Below are 21,609 nucleotides of genomic sequence, written 5' to 3' on the forward strand. Positions count from 1 at the left end.
ATAAGAGGGTGTGCATGATACATTGCATAAAGAATGAGTGGCACACCAAACTTAGTGTGACACTTTCATTTGGAATTAATGCAAGTATCCAGTGAAGATTGGAAGACCAAACATAGAATGCAAACATATGTCAATTTATTTGAACTAAAACTAAAGACAAAGAACTATTATATGCTAATAACACAATCACCAAGTGAAGAATTTGTCACAGTCAGGATTTCTTGGTGAGGTATTAGCAACAACAGTTAATGAGCAAACTAAAAGACAACACTAAAAACAAAGAAATGACTAAAGAGAATGAAAAACTGTGAAACCAAAAGAAAATTACCACTGCAAAGGCTTTATGATTATACAAACAAGTGGTGTTGCTGGATTTATTGCACAGAAAATTAAGTGGCACACCAAACTTAGAAACTTAATGTGACATTTTTAGTTTAGAATTGGTGCAATTATCCATAAAGATTGAAAACAGATTATTGCAGGGCAACACCAAACTTAGAATGTAATTATATACCAATTTATTGAAATTAAACAAAGCAGAGAAAGAAAATAAACAAAGCAGACAGAGAGACTAAACAAAGCAAAGAAATGAAATGTTACCTACGGTTGGATTGCCTCCCAACAAGCGCTCTTTTAGTGTCATTAGCTTGACATGTTGTTCTTCACTTTCTTCCTCTTCTTCTAGTTTGTTAAGAGGAATGACCTCAAGAGGGGGGGGGGGGAGAAAATTCAGCTATTGTCCCCTTTCTTGGTTTCCTTTCAGCAAGCTTCCTTTGGTAAGTTGCTTGATTGAGCTTGCTTGCTGGTGGTTCATGGATTGGATTGCTTGTGGTTGACTTTTTCTTCTTCATGGATATGATCAATTGTGGCTTAGTCACAATCCTCTTCTCGGTACTCTTGTTAGTTGCCTTCACCTCTTTGATTTCAAGACATGGTTGCTGTGTTAATGTTGGAGCTTTATCCTCATCAAAAGCCTTTTGAATTTGTGGTTCAATGATCCCTTCTTCTATGTAACTTTCTATTTCAATTGAGAGTAGACTATCTTTATCTTGCTCTTCCTCACTTTCTTGTTCCTCCACTTCCTCTTTTGCAAATTGTTCCTTATCCTCAATTCTTGACACTCCTAAGTTTCTCCTGTTTTGCTCTAAGTGCCCCTCCATCTTCTTGAAGAGGATTTCTTTCCAAGATTGTTTGTGTCTTTCCAAGAGTTGTCCTTGTCTTTCAATGACTTGGTATTGGCTTTCCAAGGATTTTTTGGACCATTGAAGGTAATCCTCAATTGCTAGCTCAAGAGATGAAGGTTGAGAGTGATTTTGGTGACACGGATGTGTTGTGGTGAGGTTGTTTTGAGTGGTATGGAATGAATCTGGTGAGTTAGGGAATGAATTTTGATGAAATGAGTCGTATGGATCTTGGGGGGAATTTTGTGTTGAGGCAAAATCAAGTGATGAAGAATTGTCAAATGAGAAACTAGGAGGTGAGGGTGGACAATTTTGCATGAATGAATTGAAGGTTTGCTCAAGTGATGATGGCTCTTGATTAGTGGAGTATGAACTATCAAATGCTTTCTGGTTTTGATCCTCCCATCCACAATGTGAATTATTGTAGAATCCATCAGAGTGTGGATCTTATGGCATTGGGGAACAATCTTGCATGAATGTATTGAAATCACACTCTAGTGAAGATGTCTCTTGATAAACACAGTATGGATTACTAAGATCTTTTTTATTTTGACTTTTCCAGTCATAATATGAGTAGTTGTTAGACTCATCATAATCTGGATCATATTGTGTCTCTGGAAAGTGTCTCATTTCAACTGATTGTTCACACTCTTGTTGACATGTCCAAACACCATGAGGGTAATGATAATCATGTGGTTATGGATCATATCTCATGTGAATTGCTTCATCATCTATCATTTCTTGGTGATACTCCCAGCCACCAATAGAATAATGACTTGAATCCTTTTGTGGTGGTGGGAAATATCCCATATGACTCTCTTGCTCATCTTGTGGTTTTGAAACATACCTCCATTGATTGGAGTGCTCAGAATTTGCATTTTCTTGGTGATATTCCCAGCCACCATTAGAGATTGGTGACGGTGGGTAATATCCCATAAAATCTGTTTGATTATAAGATGAGTTGAACTCCATTTGAATTTTGTAAAACACATCACCAATGAAAATTGAAATTCATGTCACAGGGAATAATTTCTTAGTGAGGCAATAACTCAATCACCTTGGTGTCAGCTTAAAACAGAAAACAAAAACAAAGAAAATGCTTAATCTAGGCTTCTCACCCACTTAATCATTGTCGATCTAAATCAATCCCCGGCAACGGCGCCAAAAACTTGATGGGTGAAAATTAGATTTCCACACAAACTCACCGGCAAGTGTACCGGGTCACATCAAGTAGTAATGACTCATAAGAGTGAGGTCGATCCCACAGGGATTGATGGATCAAGCAACTTTAGTGAGTGATTAGTTTAGTCAAGCTAACATTGGTGAATTGGATGAAATTGAAGCAACAGAATGTAAATTGCAGAAAATAGAAAGTGCAGAATGTAAATGGCAGTGAAGCTTAAATGACAAGGGAAGTAAATTACAGCAGATCTAACTTGCAGGAAGTAAATTAATAGAATCTTAAAGGACAAGAAATATAGATTGCAGCAAACGTAAAGGGGGCTGGGTGCTGGAAAGTAAAGAAAGCAGTAAATCATGACTTAGAGTAATTGCAGAAAATTTAAACTTGCAGGAAGAGTAAATCAAGCTCAGTGTGAATGGAAAAGTGAAATTGCAAAAGAACATAATTGCAGGAAAAGTAAATTGGATCTCAACAATTTCAAATGTAAAGTTGTAGAAAGTAAATTTGCAGGAAAGAAAAGTGTAGCAGAGAATTGCAAAAATTGAAAATTTTCGTAAGCCAAATTGAATTCAATTATAACAGAAATGTAAAATTGTAGAAAAGGAAAAGGAAGCTAAGCTCTCTACCAGAGCCTTCTACCCTACTCCTAATGCTCTCTAGCAGAGCCCGCCTCCTTAATGAAATGAAATTGATGCCTTTATATAGGCTTTACAAAATGAAAATAAAATTGTAATTGAAAACAAATTACAATTTAAATGAAATTCCTAATCTAGCTTTTTCTTGTGCCTTTGAGTGATGTCCATTGGTTTTGCTTGCTTTGGTGTGTCAATGGGCTTGAATTGGAATTAATTGAGCCAGAGTTGCACTTAGAGTGGGCTCTTTTGGTTTGGCCTTGACTAAGAGTGGGTCAGGGTTGCTTGGTTAGCTCCCAGGGGAGCGCTCCGTTTGGTTTTGTGAACTTGGCGTTCACTTTTGTGCTAAATTGGTGCTCCTTGTGTGTGCTTGGCCTCCCCTAGCTTGGCCTCCCCTAGCATTCAATAAGTGAACGCTACGTTGCCTTTATGAACGCTGGCCTTGCTCCTTTGGTGCTCCCTCTTGATTGAGCGAGATAAAGTTCACAAAAGTGAACGTGGCATTCAAACTCTTAAATGCTTCCTCTTGTTTTGCTTTGTGCTTGCCCATCTTTCCTTGGTTCCAAGCCCGAAAACGTTAGCTATAGTGAATGTAGCGTTCACTTTGCTGAACGTGGTTTCTTGGCATGCTGGGTGCTCTCCTTTTGGTGCGCGCATTGTCCTCTTTGGTTGAGCGCTCCGTTGCTTTGGATGAACACTGGCCTTGCTTCCAAGCTAAAGGAGCCCGAAAAAGTGAACAAAATTGAACGTGGCGCTCACTATTTATTGAACGCTAGGCTTTCCTTTTAATTCATGTTCTCATGCTTTCAACGTATCGTTCTTTTTAATGAACGCTAGTGTTCATTCATGCTTTCATTTACTTTAGTCAATAATGCCAATGCAGTAATGTTAAAGCATGATTTGTTCCTTTTCCAATTGGCTTTAATGGCATTAATAATGAACTGCATGCTTTAATTTACTTAGTAATGCCGTTGCCAATTCATTGTATGCATGCATGCTTTAATTCATTTCATTCTCACTTGGCACTAATAATTACATGCATGCATGCATAAGCATTAATACATATGCCAAGGCTTCATGGTCATGGGCCACGCTTTTAAAAGCGTGGCCTAAGGTTCCAAAGCGTGCTCAAACTTCAAAGCGTGCCCTAAAATTCTTCTTTTCTTCTTTTGAGTTGATTTTGGGCTATTTTGCTTCTTTTTCCACTTATTTTCTATAAAATTTATAAAATTAAAAGATCAAAGAAATATATCATTTAAGCGCAAAAGCATTCAATATTTCAGCACTAATCATCAATTTCTTGTATGAAAAAGCATAGAAAAATATGACATGATGACATGTCATCAGTAACCATAACTAAAGTGAATTCATTATATGAGATATGGGATATTGAAATTGTGCAAGTGAAAGCACAAGATGAATAGAAAATGGCACAATCAACAATAACCAATCTAATGATGAAAGGAAAACTACTTATTCATCATGATACATAATGCAATAGTCACATGGTAAGGGGTACTTATTTTAAAAAGTGATAAGCTTGGTAAGAATCAAGTCAAGTCACTCAAACAAATGCAAAGCATTAAAAACAAACAAGTGCCTTGTAATGTGACGAATTTGATATGGAAATCATGATGAACAACTAATTTCAACTTGATTCACTTAAGTTAGAGTGCACAATTCATGATTAAGATGCCAAACAAAGATATAGTTTAATGCATATAATAACTACAACATATGAATCAAACTCAAAATGCAATTAGGCAATCAAACAAAGACTTGATGCTCAGTGCACATGCTCATAAAAAATTAAACCAAAATTTAAGCAAGAAGCAACCCAATCAACATGAAGCAAACACTTGCAATTTATTTAATTAAAAAATAACTAAAGTAAGACTAATATAATTACTAAAATCAAAATAAAATGCAAACAATACTAAGTAAAACAAGTAGAAAAGAGGGCAAAAGTAAGAGAAGAGAGAGGTGGGGGGTGGAAGTGCTTAGGGCTTAATTCAAAGTGCAATAAAAATTTTGCCCAAAACAGCACTTGTGCGCATGCACGGGTACTTGTGCGTATGCACACGAGGTGAAACATGGGAGGTGTGCTGATAAACCACTATTTTATGGTTTATCTTGTGCTTAATTGAGTGGATTTTATCCATTATTCTCACACTTATTCATAGAATTTGCATGTTTTACATTTTCCTTCCTAATTCTGTGCTTTGATTGAAAACATGCTTCTTTGGCCTTAAAATTGCTAATTATTAATCCTCTCTTATTACCATTCGATAGCTTGATATGTGTGTTAAGTGATTTCAGGGTTTATAGGGCAGGAATGACTCAGACGATGGAAAGGAAGCATGCAAAAGTGGAAGGAATACAAGAAATTGAAGGAATTGCTAAGCTGTCAAGCCTAATCTCTTCGTACTCTTATTTAGTCTAGCACTTTAGTTTACTTATTTCTCTTGTTGATTTGTTTATTTTCCCAATTTAGTTTATGAACTCCATGTTAAATTTGATTTTCTATTTAATGCAATTTGAGGTATTTTATATTTATGATTGCTTTCTTCAATTTATGTTATTGATGCTTTCAATTGGTTGTTTGGATTTTATTATCTCTTGTTGCTTTCCTATGCTTTTATGTTGTGCCTTCCAAGTGTTTGATAAAATGCTTGGTAGGATTTTAATTTAGATTTTTCTCCTCTTTGTTTTGGTTGAGTAATTGGAGACTCTTGAGTTATCAAACTCCTTTGTTAATTGATAATTGAAAGTTTCTAGTTGATTTGAATCCCTCTAAAGCTAGTCTTTCCTTAGGAGTTGACTAGGACTTGAGGAATCAAATTAATTCATCCACTTGACTTTCCTCCATAGTTAGAGGTTAACTAAGTGGGAGCAATTGACAATTCTCATCACAATTGATAAGGATAGCTAGGATAGGACTTCTAATTCTCATACCTTGCCAAGAGCATTCTTAATTATTAGTTTATTTTCCTATCGTTTACATTACTTGTTCAACCTTTCAAAAACCCAAAAAGATACTTTTTCATAACCAATAATAAATACACCTCGCTGCAATTCTTTGAGAGACGACCCGAGGTTTAAATACTTCGGTTTAATTTTATTGGGTTTGTTTTAGTGACAACCAAATTTTTGTATGAAAGGATTATTGTTGGTTTAGAAACTATACTTGCAACGGGAATTTATTGTGAATTCTTTACTAGCAAAAATCCGTTCATCATGTGCGCTCACTGATAAACCCCATTTGTAGGGTTTATCTTGTATTGAATTTAGAGGGTTTTATCATCTTTTCCCACATTTATTCAATGAAATAGCATGGTTTCGTAAATTCTCCTTTAATTGTGCTTAAGAGTGAAAACATGCTTTTTAGGTCCTTAATTGTTTAAACTTGATTTACCTTTGATTCCATTAGATGCCTTGATATGTTTGTTAAGTGATTTCAGATTTAGGAGGCAAAGATTGGATCAAGGGAATGAAGGAAAAGTATGTAAAAATGGAGAACTCATGAAGAAATGAAGGAATCGCAAAAGCTGTCAAGCCGACCTCTTTGCACTTAAATGACCATAACTTTAGCTACAGAGGTCCAAATGATGCGGTTTTAGATGGTTGGAAAGCTAACATCCGGGGCTTCGAAATAATATAAGATTTTCCATAGTTGCATTTGTGCATAAGGGCGCGCACGCGCACGGTGCACGGACGCGCCGATGGTGGCACATGCTTCACTTAATGCAACCCGTGGCCAGCGATTTTAGAAGCCTTGTGGGCCCAATCCAACTCATTTCTAATGCTATTTAAGCCAAGGATTGAAGGAAAATCAACATACTTTAGATACTTTTGATCATTAGTTTAGTTTAGAGTAGTTTTGGAGGGAAAGTTAGTTTTAGAGAGAGAAGCTCTCACTTCTCTCTAGGATTAGAATTAGGATTAGGTTTAGATCTTAGATCTAGGTTTTAGTTCATGCTTTCTTCTACTTTTTCTTCTCAATTCTTTGTTGTTGCAATTATCTTCTTCTATTCTTTTGTTGTAATTTCCTTTATGTTGCTTCTATACTTTGTTGTGGATCTACTCTTTCTCCTTCTCTTTTCTTTCAATTCAAGTTGAGGTAATTCATAATAATTGTGTTTCTTTTGATTATTGTTATTGATTTCTTACAATAACTATTGTTAGATTTTATTTTGTTGTCCATTTACTATGCTTTTCTTTAGTTCCTTCCAAGTGTTTGATGAAATACTTGGTTGGATTTTAGTGTAGCTTTTGTACCTCTTGGCTTTGGTGCAGTAATTAGTGACTCTTGAGTTATCTAATTCCTTTGTTGATTGATAATTAGAAGTTGATAATTGATTTGGATACCACTAAAGCTAGTCTTTCCCTTGGGAGTTGGCTAGGACTTGTGGAATCAAGTTGATTCATCCACTTGACTTTCCTCCATAGTTAGAGGTTAACTAAGTGGTAGCAATAGACAATTTGTGGTCACAATTGAGGAGGATAACTAGGATAGGACTTCTAATTCTCACAACCTTGCCAAGAGCTTTCTAGTTGTTAGTTTATTTTCATTGCAATTTACTTTTCATGTTTCTCATTCAAAAACCCCCAAACATAACTCATAACCAATAACAAGACACTTTATTGCAATTCCTAGGGAGAACGACTCGAGGTTCAATACTTCCGTTTATAAATTTTAGGTGTTTGTACTTGTGACAAACAATCTTTTGTATGAAAGGACTATTGTTGGTTTAGAAACTATACTTGCAACGAGCTTTCATTTGTGAAATTCTAAACCACACAAAAGTCTTCTCATCACTCGCACAAGGTATGCAAACGCTATTAGCAGAGAGGGGATTCAGAGGTGTGTGTACACACAAGCGTGTGCACACGCAAAAAACACTTTTTTTTTTTTTGGAAAAATGAAACGTCAAAATTTCCAGCTATCCTAATGCATGTCTGTACATAAATAGGTCCGTGCGTATGCACAAAGGGAAAAAAGAAAGGGGTGCAAACACACAAAGCGTGTGAACACTCCCAGCAGAAGGGGTGCTAGCTAGCATGCGTACGCACAGATGGGTGCACACGCACAAGTCGCAAGGAAAACAGGGTGGCGCCCATGCACAAGCCATGCGGACACTGCGAACAGAGGGCACAAAAGCTTGTGTGCGTATGCATAAGTGTGTGCGCACGCACGAGAAGCGAAATATAGAAGTTGCGTGTGTGCACGATGCCCTATTTTTCAAAAAAATTTTCTTCAAAATCTAAGGTATTAAACCTTAGCTCAACACAAGTTCAACCCCAAATATTTAAAACATCACAAAAATCATGATCCATACCAAAATTAACCTATCTAAGCGCAAAATTAAACTAATTCTAAGATAACCAAGATAAACAAATATGCAATTAAGGCAAATTATAAACAAAGAGAAGGGTAAGAACAATGTTACCATGGTGGGGTGTCTCCCACCTAGCACTTTGGTTTATTATCCTTAAGTTGGACTTGTGGAGAGCTCTTATAAAGGGGCTTGTGTTCCATTTCTTCCTAGAATTTCCACCCATGCTTGCATTCTTCAAGGCTTTTGAGATTCCAAAGCTTGTGCACCCACATCTTGTTGTGAATTCCTTTCATTCCATCTATGTAACAAGCATGTGAAATTCCCAATTTCTATAACACAATAGCAACAAAACTCATAATACAATGGGTGAGAATTCATAGGATAAAAAGAAAATAAAAACAAAAGATAGTAAGAACAAGCAAAATAAACTCCCAAAACTAGAAAAAATAAGCAATCAATCAAAAGCAAACTATTCACATATTCACATATTAACAATAGCCAAAAATAAGGAAGAAACATATGCACAATCAAACAAAAATTAAGTTATTCACAATATTCACATATTCACAATAGCAAATAACAACACCATTGCAACTCCCCGGCAATGGCACCAAAAATTTGAAAGAGCAAAACTGTCGGCTTAGAATTTTTTTCACAAAAATAAGATTGGTGTTGCATGTATAGTTCTAAGCCAACAAGTAATGCTCACTCAAATTTTAATTCAAAAGGTTTCACAATTCAAATAAAATTAAACCAAGAGTATTTAGACTCCCGGGTCGTCTTCCCTAGGAGTTACAATGAAATGTTCTATTATTGGCTATGGAGGAAACAATAGGGATTTGATTGATTGAAAGAGGCAAGAAATGTAAATGACAATAAAATAAACAAGAATGCAAGAAATTAAATGGAAAGCAAATAAAAGCAACAAAAATGGAAATTAAATGAGAAGAAAGAGACTCTTGGCAAGAATTGGGTAACTAAGGATTCCTATCCTAGCTATGGACCACAAACATAGTAATTGTGTAGAATTAATCCCAATTAGTCAATCCTAACATCGAGAATTAGTCAAAAGGGCATAATTGATTCCAATCCACAAGTCCTAGCTAACTCTATTAATAGAAGGCTTAGAGTTAGTGGAAACCAAATCAATTAACCATCCTCACACAATGTGGAATGGATATCCACCACTCAAGTTCACCCAAACACCCAATTTCTCAACCAAGAGTATGAAAAATAGGCAAAAACCCAACCAAGCATTTTATCAAACACTTGGTGGGCATGAAAATAAAGCATGGTAAAATAATAAGAAGTAATAAAACCTATAACTACCAAGCAAGGAAAGTAAGAATAACAACTCAATTAAACACTAAAGGAACATAAAACATAAATTGACATTAATTGAAATTAAAATTGACAAAGAGGGCAAATACATAAAAGTAGCAAAATTGAGAAAATGACAAGATAAACTAAGAAAATTAAGACAATAGAACAAGGAAAGGTAGAAGAAACTAGATGAAAACAAGAATTAAAAAGAGAAATTGCAATTAAATTAAACTACGGAACCCTAACTCTAGAGAGAAGGGGGAGCTTCTCTCTCTAGAAAATGACCTACATGATGCTAAACTAACTCTAATTGCTCCCCCCTTTCACATGGAAAGAGGTCCTCTTTGATATAGCACTTAATCAGCTTCAGAAAGTCCAAAACTGGGCTCTGGAGGCCCAGAAATTTCCCCCAGTAATTTGCAGTAAATGAGTCATGCGTTGGGTCTTGTGCGTACGCACAGGTGTGTGCGTACGCACACATGCTAATTTTCCTCCTGTGCGTGGGCACAGGCTGAAATGCTTTTCTCGTTTGATTTCTTCATGTTTTCTCCCAATTTCATACTTTTCTTCCACTCTTATCAAGCCATTCCAACCTATTACACCTGAAATCACTCATCAAAACCATCAAGGGATTGAATGGGATAAAAGTGGGATAAAAGTGATTACATTAAGCACCAAATAGCATATTTTCACAATTAGGCTCAATTTAGTGAGAGAACACAAAAGTATTCTATTTGGATGAATCAATGTGGGTTTATATGATGAAATCCACTCAAATCAATCCGAAATTTATCATCAAATATGGAGGCATCACATTGCTGTACCTGCCATTGGAGCTAACAATTTTGAGCTTAAGCCTTAGTTAGTCTCTCTTTTGCAGCAGAAATGCAAATTTCATGGACTTCCAATGGAAGATCTACATCAGTTCTTAGCAGAATTTTTATAGATCTGTGATACTGTAAAGACTAATGGAGTTAATCCTGAAGTCTACAAGCTGATGCTCTTTCCCTTTGCAGTAAGAGATAGAGCTAAATTCTGGTTGGATGCCCAACCTAGAGAGAGTCTTGACTCTTGGAAAAAGCTGGTTAATACTTTTCTGGCCAAATTCTTTAATTTGCTCTTCAAAGGATGAGCAAGATTAGAGTGGAAGTTCAAACCTTCAGACAAAGAGAAGGTGAATCCCTCTATGAAGCTTGGGAAAGATACAAGCTACTGATCAGGAGATGTCCTTCTGACATGCTCTCAGAGTGGTCTATCATAGGCGTGTTCTATGATGGCTTGTCTGAGATATCTAAAATTTCATTGGACAGCTCTGCAGGTGGATCTCTCCACTTGAAGAAAACACCTGCAGAAGCAAGAGAGCTTATTGAGATGGTTGCAAACAACCAATTCATGTACACCTCTGAGAGGAATCCTGTAAACCATGGAACCTCTCAGAAGAAAGGAGTTCATAAAGTTGAGACTCTGAATGCCATCCTGGCTCAGAATAAGATCTTGACCCAACAGGTCAACATGATCTCTCAACATCTGACTGGAATGCAAACTGCAGCTGGTAGTAATCAGAAAGCTTCTCTGGAAGAAGAAGCTTATGATCCTGATCAACCCACCATGGAGGAGGTGAATTACATGGGAGAATCCTATGGAAATACTTACAATCCTTCATGGAGGAACCATCCTAACCTCTCATGGAAGGATAAGCAAAAACCTTAGTAAGGTTTCAATAAAAATCAAGGTGGTAGGAACCAGAATAGGATCAATAACAGACCACCATTCCCATCTTCTCAAAGGAACATGGAAACCTCTAATCAGAGCTTTTCTGACTTAGCCATTATGGTTTCCAGCCTCACTAAGACCACCCATAGTTTCATTAATGAAACAAGGTCCTCCATTAGAAACTTGGAGGTACAGGTTGGTCAACTGAGCAAGATGATCCCTGAGATCCCTCCTGACACTCTTCCCAGTAATACTGAGGTTAATCCTAGGGAAGAGTGCAAGGCCATAACCATGGAGGTTGAGGCCGAATTGGAGGAGAATGGGAAGGCGTTGAACGCCAGTGAAGAAGCCTTCACTGGGCGTTCAACGCCCACAATGGCAGCAAGCCTGGCGTTAAACGCCAGTGAGGAACCCCTCACTCGGCGTTTAACGCCCATCCTGGCAGAAAAGCTGGCGTTGAATGCCAGCCAGGGAGCACTGGCTGGGTGTTCAATGCCCAAACAGGAAGGCTTCCTGGCGCTGAACGCCAGTGAGGAACCCCTCACTGGTCGTTCAATGCCCACCAGCCCAGGGAAGCTGGCGTTGAATGCCAGCAAGGACATCCCTGCTAACAAAGCTGGCATTGAACGCCAGTGAAAGCACACCCCTTGAGTGCTTAAAGCCCACTCAAGAACCCTCTAGCCCAGAACTAAAGGAAATTATAAAGACAATTGAGGTTCCTTTGAATGCACTTCTGCAGTTCATAAGTTCTGATGACTACTCATCCTCAGATTAGGATGAAGACACTAGGGAAGAGAAAGTTGCTCGGTACCTAGGAGCTCTAATAAAGTTGAATGCCAAGTTATTTGGTACTAAGCTTCTGGAGGAAGAACCTCCACTGCTTACTAAAGAACTCCATGCTTTTGTTTAGCAAGAGCTACCTCAGAAGCTTCCAAATCCTGGACGCTTTCTAATTCCTTGCACCATAGGCACTATGACCTTTGATATGGCTCTGTGTGACCTAGGATCAAGTATTAACCTCATGCCACTCTCTGTAATGGAGAAGCTAGGTATCCTTGAGGTACAAGCTGCACACATCTCATTAGAGACGACAGACAAGACCATGAAGAAGCCATATGGCTTACTGTAGGATGTCTTGGTTAAAGTTGAAAACTACTACATCCCTACAAACTTCATTGTCTTGGACATAGGAGAGAATGAGGATGACTGTGTCATCCTTGGCAGACCTTTCCTAGCCACAGCCAATGCTATCATTGATGTGGCTAAGGGAGAACTAACCCTAAAGTTAGGCGAGGATCACATCTTATTCAAGATGCCTCATCCCATTTCTCCCTCTAAAAGAGAGATAACTATGCAACAGTTAGTGTGCCAAACCTCTCTTTCTGTGCAGAGCTCTGCAGAGCCCCAAACATCAATTCTAAGTTTGGTGTTGGGCAGCCATCAACAAGATCTAAGCACAAAAGTACTGAAAAGAAAGTACCTAAAGGCTGGAGGGACAAGAAAGTTCCTACTGAAGGCCTCTCACCTTGCATGAGTTGTCTTCACTAAGAAGCCAGCCTTACCACATACAGTGAGCCGTTGATAAACCCCAATTTTGTGTTTATATTGTGTAGAATTTGGGGGATTTTGTCAATATTTTTCACACTTATTCACAAGAAATACATGGTTTTGTGTTCTCTTCCTAATATTGCTCCATGATGAAAAATAAGCTTCTTTTGCCTTAAAATTGCTATATTTTGATCCTCTTTTACTATCATTCGATTCCGTGACGTGTTTGTTGAGTGATTTCAGAATTTATAGGGTAAGAATGGCCTAGAAGAGAGAAAGAAAGCATGCACAAGAGGAAGGAACATGAAGATTTGGATTTTGGGAACTTCAGCATGGGCGCGCGTGCGCACCTTGCGCGCACGCGTGGATGTGGACAACTGGAAGCGGCGCGCAAAGATGGACGCATCCGTGCAAATTAAGAAAATCCACACCGGCACGCACGCGTACGTGGCGCACGCGCGTAGATCACAACATCAATCGGCGCGCACGCGCGACAAGCTACACGTGACCTCATTAAAGAAAATCGTGCCTGGCGATTTCTAAGGCTCAAGAGGCCCAAATTCAAGCTAGTTCTGCATGGAAAAAACCCAAGGATGCTAGGGAAAAAGGGGGGGATCAATCATTTTACACTTAGACACAATTTTTAGCTAGTTTTTTAGTTCTTGTTCTTCTAGAGAGAGAAACCCTTGTTCCTCTCTAGATCTAGCTTTAATTTGATCTTCCCTTGTTGAATTCTGAATTAGATCTTGTTAATTACTAGTTTTAATTGCTTAATTTGAATTTCCTAGTATAATTTTGTTTAGATCTTGTGTTAGTTTTTTATTTCTAGTCAATTGTCATTTTATACCCATTTTATGAATCTTGTGAATCTTGAATTGCTAATGTTACATTGATGATTTCCATGATTAACTGTATTGCTTGAGTGATTGTATGTTGATAAATGTTAGTGGGTACTTGTTAGTTCCAATTTAATTGCAATTTGAATAGGTCTTTTATTAATGCTTACCATGTGTTTGATGAAATGTTTACTTTGATTATGGAGTAGTTCTCTTTACTCTTGGCCTAGGCTAAGGGAATTGGGTAAACTTGAGTCATTGGGTCTAATGGATTTGATGATTTGGGAAACCTTAGTGGTCAATTTGATAGCCATTGACACTAGCCTACTACTAAGTTAATTAGTAGTTAGGTTGGACCTTATGGGTTGATGTTGACTAAACCATTTAACATACTTCAAGTACAGAAGTAGACTTAATGAGTTTGGTTTCTCATAATTATCAAGATATGGTTATTAGACGACGATAGTGACCCCAATTCCCATGCTTAGCCAAGAGTTGCTTTTATCATTCATATTTAAAAACCCAAAAATCCTAATTGCTTTGTCTAAGTTATAGTTATTTGTTTAGTTTTAGAGTAGAATTATATTGGAAGTCATCTTATTAGTTTGGAATTGCTCACTTCTTGCTTTAATTAATTGAATTAGTTTCTTGCATTTCAAGATTACTTGCTTATTAAGATTCCTAGTTTAATTTCTTGCTCATGACTTACAACCCCGGAATTCTACCAATGTTGATGCACATTTTTGCCCATTCCTTGTGAGACGACCCGAGGTTTGAATGCTTCGGTTACTTTATTGGGGTTGAACTTGTGACAACCAATTCCTTTTAAATTTGATTTGCGGATTATTTGTCGGTTGAGGAATATACTTGCAACGCAAAAAATCTTGTGAAATTCCTTATCAACGGTATCCGTGACCATCAAATTTTTGGCGTCGTTGCCGGAGAATGGTTGCAACATATGCCTTGATATTGGTTTATGTGAATATTGTAGATAGTTTACCTTCTTTCAATACTTAGCTATAGTTTAGATTTCTTTTTGTATGTGTGCTATGACTCACTCAAGTTTGATGACTCGGTCTCAACCGAATTCTAGCTTAGCCGAGTTTGACCCTGAGATTGAAAGAACCTTGTTACACACTCGGCAAGCTGGACGGCAGTTGGATTATACGGCTAGTACTTCGGTCTCTCTTGAGGAACATACCGAATCACTGGACGATACCGAGAGTGACTTGGAGTCCGCTACTTCTTATTCTTCTGTTGGCACTACTAATACATCTTTGTATCCTACAGGTGAGCCATACATGGCGGAGCCACGACGGATCACTTTGCATGAGCAAGGAGCTCCGGATATCATACTTCAACCTTTACAAGCAAGGTATCCCAACCTTGATCCAAACTTTGAGTTGAAGAGTAGCTTGATAAATCTACTTCCTAAGTATCATGGGTTGCCGGGTCAAGACCCCATCCGACATCTAAGAGATTTTCAAGTTGCTTGTTCTACGGCTCGAAGGCATAGAGCCGATGAGTTGGCTATTATGGTTTTTGCCTTCCCTTTATCTATTGAAGGGCAAGCAAAGATGTGGTTTTATTCACAACCGGATGAGATTGTGACCAATTGAGATTTCTTGAGAAGAGAGTTTCTAGATAAATTCTTCCCACCGGAGAAGACTGACTACATCCGGAAGGAGATTTCGGTATCATGCAAAAGGACTAAGAGAGTTTGTATGAGTATTGGACTCGGTTCAAGAGGCTATTGGAATCTTGTCCACACCATGGATTGAACACCCACTTGCTCATTAGTTACTTCACCGGAGGTCTTTGTGCAGAAGATAGAAGATTTCTCACCGCTTCTAGTGGCGGTTCCCTTTCAAAAAAACAAGACGGAGGGAGAAGCTTGGAAATTGATAAATGATGTTGCCGAGGCTACACAACATGTAAGGGTGAGAAGTAATCCTCTCAAGGGTGTGGTAGAACCATCCCGTTCCGAAGCAAGCTTAACCAAGGCGCTTGGGGACATGACCACTATCCTCACGCAAATACAAAAAGATCAAAAGGAATACTACTCCATCCAAGCCATCCAAGCCCCACCTCAAGTTGCTCAACTTGAAGGCCCTCCTAGAATTTGTGGTTTATGCTCTAGCACCACACATTACATTGGTCAATGCCATTAAATTCAAGAGGAGCATGCCCTTGTCTTAGCCAATGTGAATTATAACAACCGTCTGCCCTATCCTTCTCAAGGCCAAAACAACTACTCTCATGGTAGTAATTAAAATCAAGGGTGGAGGGATAATGCACAAGGGAGCAATCAAAACCAAAGATGGAATAACTCTTCTTCTCATTACAACAACAACCAATCTTCATTCCAATACCACCATAACAACAACAACCACCAAGCCAACCAAAATTACCACAACCAAAACCAAAACAACTACACCAGATACCAAGCACCATACCATAGACAACAATCCAATCAATCCTCTTCATCTTCCACCAATCAATTTGATGAGTTTAGAGCCACTATGGAGAAACAGGACGAGAGCTACAAGGCTCAATTCGATATCATGGGCGCTCAATTGGCCAATCATACCGACATGATTTCAAAGATGTCCATGTCCTCCTCCAACAACACCAACCAACCCTCAAGCTCTTCTAGCCTTCCTTCCCAATCCCAACCAAACCCCAAGGGCGGTCTCAACGCCATCACTCTATGGTCGGGGACTACATTGGAGGAGATACCTCCTAGGGTCATGGAAGACATTCATGAGGAAGAAGTGGTTGTTGAAGCTCCACATGAAGAAGAGGAGGTAGACAAAAGGCATGAGGAAGAAGGAGTAAGCCTTAAGGAACCCAAGAGGAAAGCTATAGTGGATGAGTCCATTCCTATCCCATTCCCTTCATTGGTGAAGAAAGCAAAGAAGACTCCAGAATTTGATTTGAACATGCTTCAAGTGTTCAAGAAAGTTGAGGTAACTATACCACTTCTTGATACTATCCAACAAATTTTAAAGTATGCAAAATTTCTGAAAGACTTGTGTACACACAAGGATAGGATAGGGGAGTTGGAGACATTATCCTTGGGAAGTTTGATCTCTTCCTTGATGGAGCCTATTCCAAAGAAATGTGGTGACCCTGGACCTTGTTTGGTGTCTTGTTGTATTGGTGGGCACACTTTTCATGACTGTATGTGTGATCTAGGAGCTTGCGTAAGCATCATGCCACTCTCTATCTTTGTGTGATTGAATTTAGCTCCATTAAAAAAGTCAGTGACGAAGTTTGCCTTAGCCGATAAAAGTGCGATCACCGTGATGGGAATAGCAGAAGATGTACTTGTGGCAATCAAGGACTTGGTCTTTCCGGTTCACTTTTACATCCTTGAAATACCTCCAACAGAAAATAGAAGCTCATCCTCTGTTCTACTTGGTAGACCCTTCCTTAAGACCTCTAAATTCAAGTTAGATGCCTTCACCGGCACATATTCCTTTGAGGTTGGAGACAAGACTATCAAGTTCAATTTGGAAGAAGCCATGAAGCATCCTCCCGAAGAGTATTCCATTCTCCGATGTGATGTAATCGATGAAGTGGTAGTAGAAGTGTGAAAAGAAGACTACAACAAGTTATGCTACCCTATTGTTAAAGAGACGGATGACCAAGAGGATAAACAAGAGAAAGTTGTTGAAAGTGAACTCTGTGAGCTGAATTGAAGCCTCTTCCATCTCATTTGAAGTATGCTTTCTTAGATGACAACCAAAAGTTTCCGATCATTATTGCTAGTGAGCTTTCGAGTGAAGAAGAAGAAAATCTCCTAGATGTTCTCAGAAAGTACAAGAAGGCAATTGGGTAGAGCCTAGCTGATATTGTGGGAATTGACCCTCGCAAGTGCATGCATCGTATATTTCTCCAAGAGGGAGCTAGGCCAGTTAGGCAACCGCAAAGGAGGCTCAACCTGACCATCCTTGATGTGGTAAAGAAGGAGGTCACTAGGCTACTTGATAAGGGAATCATATACCAAATTTCTGACAGTGAATGGGTGAGCCCGATCCAAGTTGTTCCCAAGAAATTGTGCATCACTGTGGTTAAAAAGGATGATAGAGAAGTGGTCACCAAAAGAGTACAAAATGCTTGGCGAGTATGCATTGATTATAGAAGACTGAATGCCGCTACAAGGAAGGACCACTACCCTTTGCCCTTTATCAATCATATGTTGGACCGTTTGGCGGGTAAATCCCATTATTGCTTTCTTGATGGATTCACTAGTTACTTCCAGATTCACATTGCTCCTGAAGATCAGGAAAAGACCACATTCACTTGCCCTTTTGGCACCTTTGCCTACAAAAGGATGACATTTGGACTATGTAATGCACCTCCTACTTTCCAACGGTGTATGACCAGTGTCTTTTCCGATCTAATGGAGAATTATCTGGAAGTCTTTATGGATGACTTCAGTGTTTATGAAACTTTATTTGATTGTGGCTTAGAGAACTTGGCCAAGGTCTTAGCTAGATGTGTTGACACTAACCTTGTCTTGAATTTTGAAAAATGTCACTTTATGGTAAGACAAGGCATAGTGTTAGGACATGTGGTATCTAGTGAAGGCATTTCTGTAGACCTGGCCAAGGTCGATGTTATCACCACTTTACCTCACCCCTCATCTGTGAGGGAGGTCCGCTCGTTTTTGGGACATGCAGGATTCTACAGGAGCTTTATCAAAGATTTCAGCAAAATTGCTTTGCCATTGTCGCGCCTACTCCAAAAGGATGTGGACTTTGAGTTTGACAGTGCATGTGTGAAAGCGTTTGAAGAGTTAAAGAGAGTTCTCACCACAGCACCGATTGGGCGAGGCCCCAACTGGACGCTGCCATTCGAGATAATGTGCGATGCATCAAACTATGCTGTAGGTGCCGCGCTTGCACAGCGCGATGGTAAACTCCCTTATGTCATTGCTTACTCTTCTAAAACACTGGATGCAGCACAATCCAACTATACCACTACGGAAAAGGAACTCCTAGCCATTGTTCATGCTTTAGATAAATTCATATCTTATTTGCTAGGGTCCAAGATAGTGGTATACACAGATCATGCAGCTTTAAAGTATTTATTGACAAAGAATGAGTCAAAACCTAGACTCATACGTTAGATCTTGCTTTTGCAAGAATTCGACATTGAGATTAGGGACCGGAGTGGGTCTCAAAATTTAGTTGCGGATCATTTAAGCTGCCTTGAGAATTTGAAATTTGACCCATCCCCGATCAATGACTCATTCCCATTGGATAGTTTGCATGCTGTGTCAGATAGCTTTCCTTGGTTTGCCCAAATGGCGAACTACTTGGTTGCGAAAATCTTTCCTCCCAACTTTTCTAAAAACCAAAGGGACAAGTTGAGGAGTGACTCCAAATACTACATTTGGGATGACCCTAACTTGTGGAAGAGGGGAGTGGACCAAGTAATTCGAAGATGTGTGCCGGAATCTGAAATTCAACCTATTCTTGAAGCTTGCCATTCGTCCGAATGTGGTGGCCACTTTGGCCCACAAAGGACAGCTAAAAAGGTGTTGGATTGTGGATTCTGGTGGTCAACTTTATTCAAGGATGCTAACTAGTTCTGTGTGTCTTGCCATCAGTGTCAGAAGTCAGAAAACACGTCCCAAAGGGATGAGATGCCTCAGCAACCTATGTTGTTCTGTGAGATATTTGATGTATGGGCATTGACTTTATGGGACCGTTTCCCAACTCAAGTGAGTATCTATATATTCTGTTAGCGGTTGACTACGTGTCAAAGTGGGTAGAAGCAATACCTACCCACCTTGACGATGCCAATATCGTCATTTCTTTTATTTGAAATCACATTGTATGCCGGTATGGGTTGCCACGAGCAATCGTGAGCGACCAAGGATCTCACTTTGCAACAGGAAAGTAGAGGCACTGCTCAAGCGCTATGGGATATTGCATAAGGTTGCCACTGCTTATCACCCACAGACCAACGGACAAGCAAAAGTGTCCAACCGGGAGATTAAGAGAATCTTGGAGATAGTGGTCAATCCACAAAGGAAGGATTGTTGATCCTTCCTAGGTCCCTATCAACAAAATCCAATCCCAACTCTGAAATACGGGTGTTTATAGCATGCCTCACGTCATTGGGAAGATTCAGCTTCTTCTCAATGTTCAAGTTTTTCTTTGTATAACGGGAGAAGCGTAGCTCGCAGTAGAGGTTGGGGAATTTGATTGAATCAGTGGATGGAAGTGACTGATTTTCTATATCTTCATCATTCAGCGGGTTCTTTGCATAGTTAGCATATATTGAGGGGGTAGAGGTCTTGGAGCGCTTCCTCTTTTTGGAAGTGGTGGCTATGGCTTTTCCTTTATCCGACATCCTGAAAAATAGAGATAATATAATATAAGCATATAGCCAAGTAGATATAAAGCACTCAAAGCAAAGCATATTCATGAAGTGAATAAAGAAAGGATATTTCTTGGAATGCAAGCAACAAAATACAGAATTCAAACCAGATTTCAAACCAAGAATTCAAACCATATTTTGCATATTATTCGTTTACTGAGTTTAGAAAGCACCATATCCAAAAGAATGACATAAAGAGTTAAGTTGAAAACCAAAGAGGTCAGTCGGTTAAACAGGTTAAAGTTATAAATCAGTTGAAAATTAGTGATATGGTGATTACTATCTCAGTTCGAAAGGAATGCACAAAATAAGGTTGTAAGCACACTCACAATCATGAATTGCAACAAGTCATTGATGATGAAATATGATATTGCTAGAAAGCAACCAATATGAAAACAAGTCACCCATCAATGTAAAGATTACTAGAATCATATGAATATGTGTTGGTAGAATCAGTTCATTAGGGAATGAATCAATCAAGAAGCATTCAACACTAAATTCAATGATGCATCAAAGTCACAAGTTGAGGGAAGAGTGGAAAACCTTGTGGTCTATGAGGCTTAATGTAAATTATGCATGAATAAAGTGAATTAAATCAGCCACACAGATTGAAAATCTTCAACTTGTGTATCAATGTAAAAGAGGCATGAAACCTTAAAAGATTTACAAATAATGGCCAATCAAAGAGCTTACTCAACCATGCAATGCATAGAAGCAAATCAGCATGAATAATCAAGCAAGAATATGGACAGCATGACCAAAGGACTTGTTCTTGAGGAGTTTTCAAAACCATTTAGGTAACAGAATTCTATTTGACATAGAAATCATCAAGCAAAAGTTTGTTAATCCAATCAAAACATTGTTAATTCAAGAATTAAGGTTGAGAAAAATTCGGCATCATTTCAACAGCAAATTGGCTAATCCCTAATTTTAAACAGTTATAGCAAATTCCATACGAACTCATTAAAGAATCAGAAGCACAGAAATCATGTAAGAATTCATATGAATGGGTAAACAAGCCAATAATGCAGCACAAACAGCAGCAATCAGTATGAATTTACTCGGCCAGCAAGCATTCTTTCTCAGAACATTGATCAAAAATCATGACTTACAATACAGCACACATATCAATTGAGCACAGAACAAATCAATGAGACAGAGCAATTCCACAGAGCAGTAAAAATTCAAACAAACCTAAATCCACTACTCAGCCCAGATTCGCTAACCACCTAATTCAAACTAAACTAACTGACTAATCTAATCTAACTAGCTAATTCTAACTACACTAATGCAATTACAGTAAAAAGAAATCAAAAGAAGAAGCAGAACAGGAGGGTGAGAACCTGGGTGCAGAGATTGAACGAGAAAAAGGAGATGAAGGTGAAGTGAGATGAGGAGAGAGAGAATCAGCCAGAGCAGCACGGTGGTCTAGTGGCACAGCAGAGCTCGTGCCGGCGA

This window comes from Arachis ipaensis, chromosome B10 (genome assembly GCF_059453495.1).
Source record: "Arachis ipaensis isolate K30076 ecotype BB chromosome B10, ASM5945349v1, whole genome shotgun sequence".
In the NCBI taxonomy this organism is placed as follows: domain Eukaryota; kingdom Viridiplantae; phylum Streptophyta; class Magnoliopsida; order Fabales; family Fabaceae; genus Arachis; species Arachis ipaensis.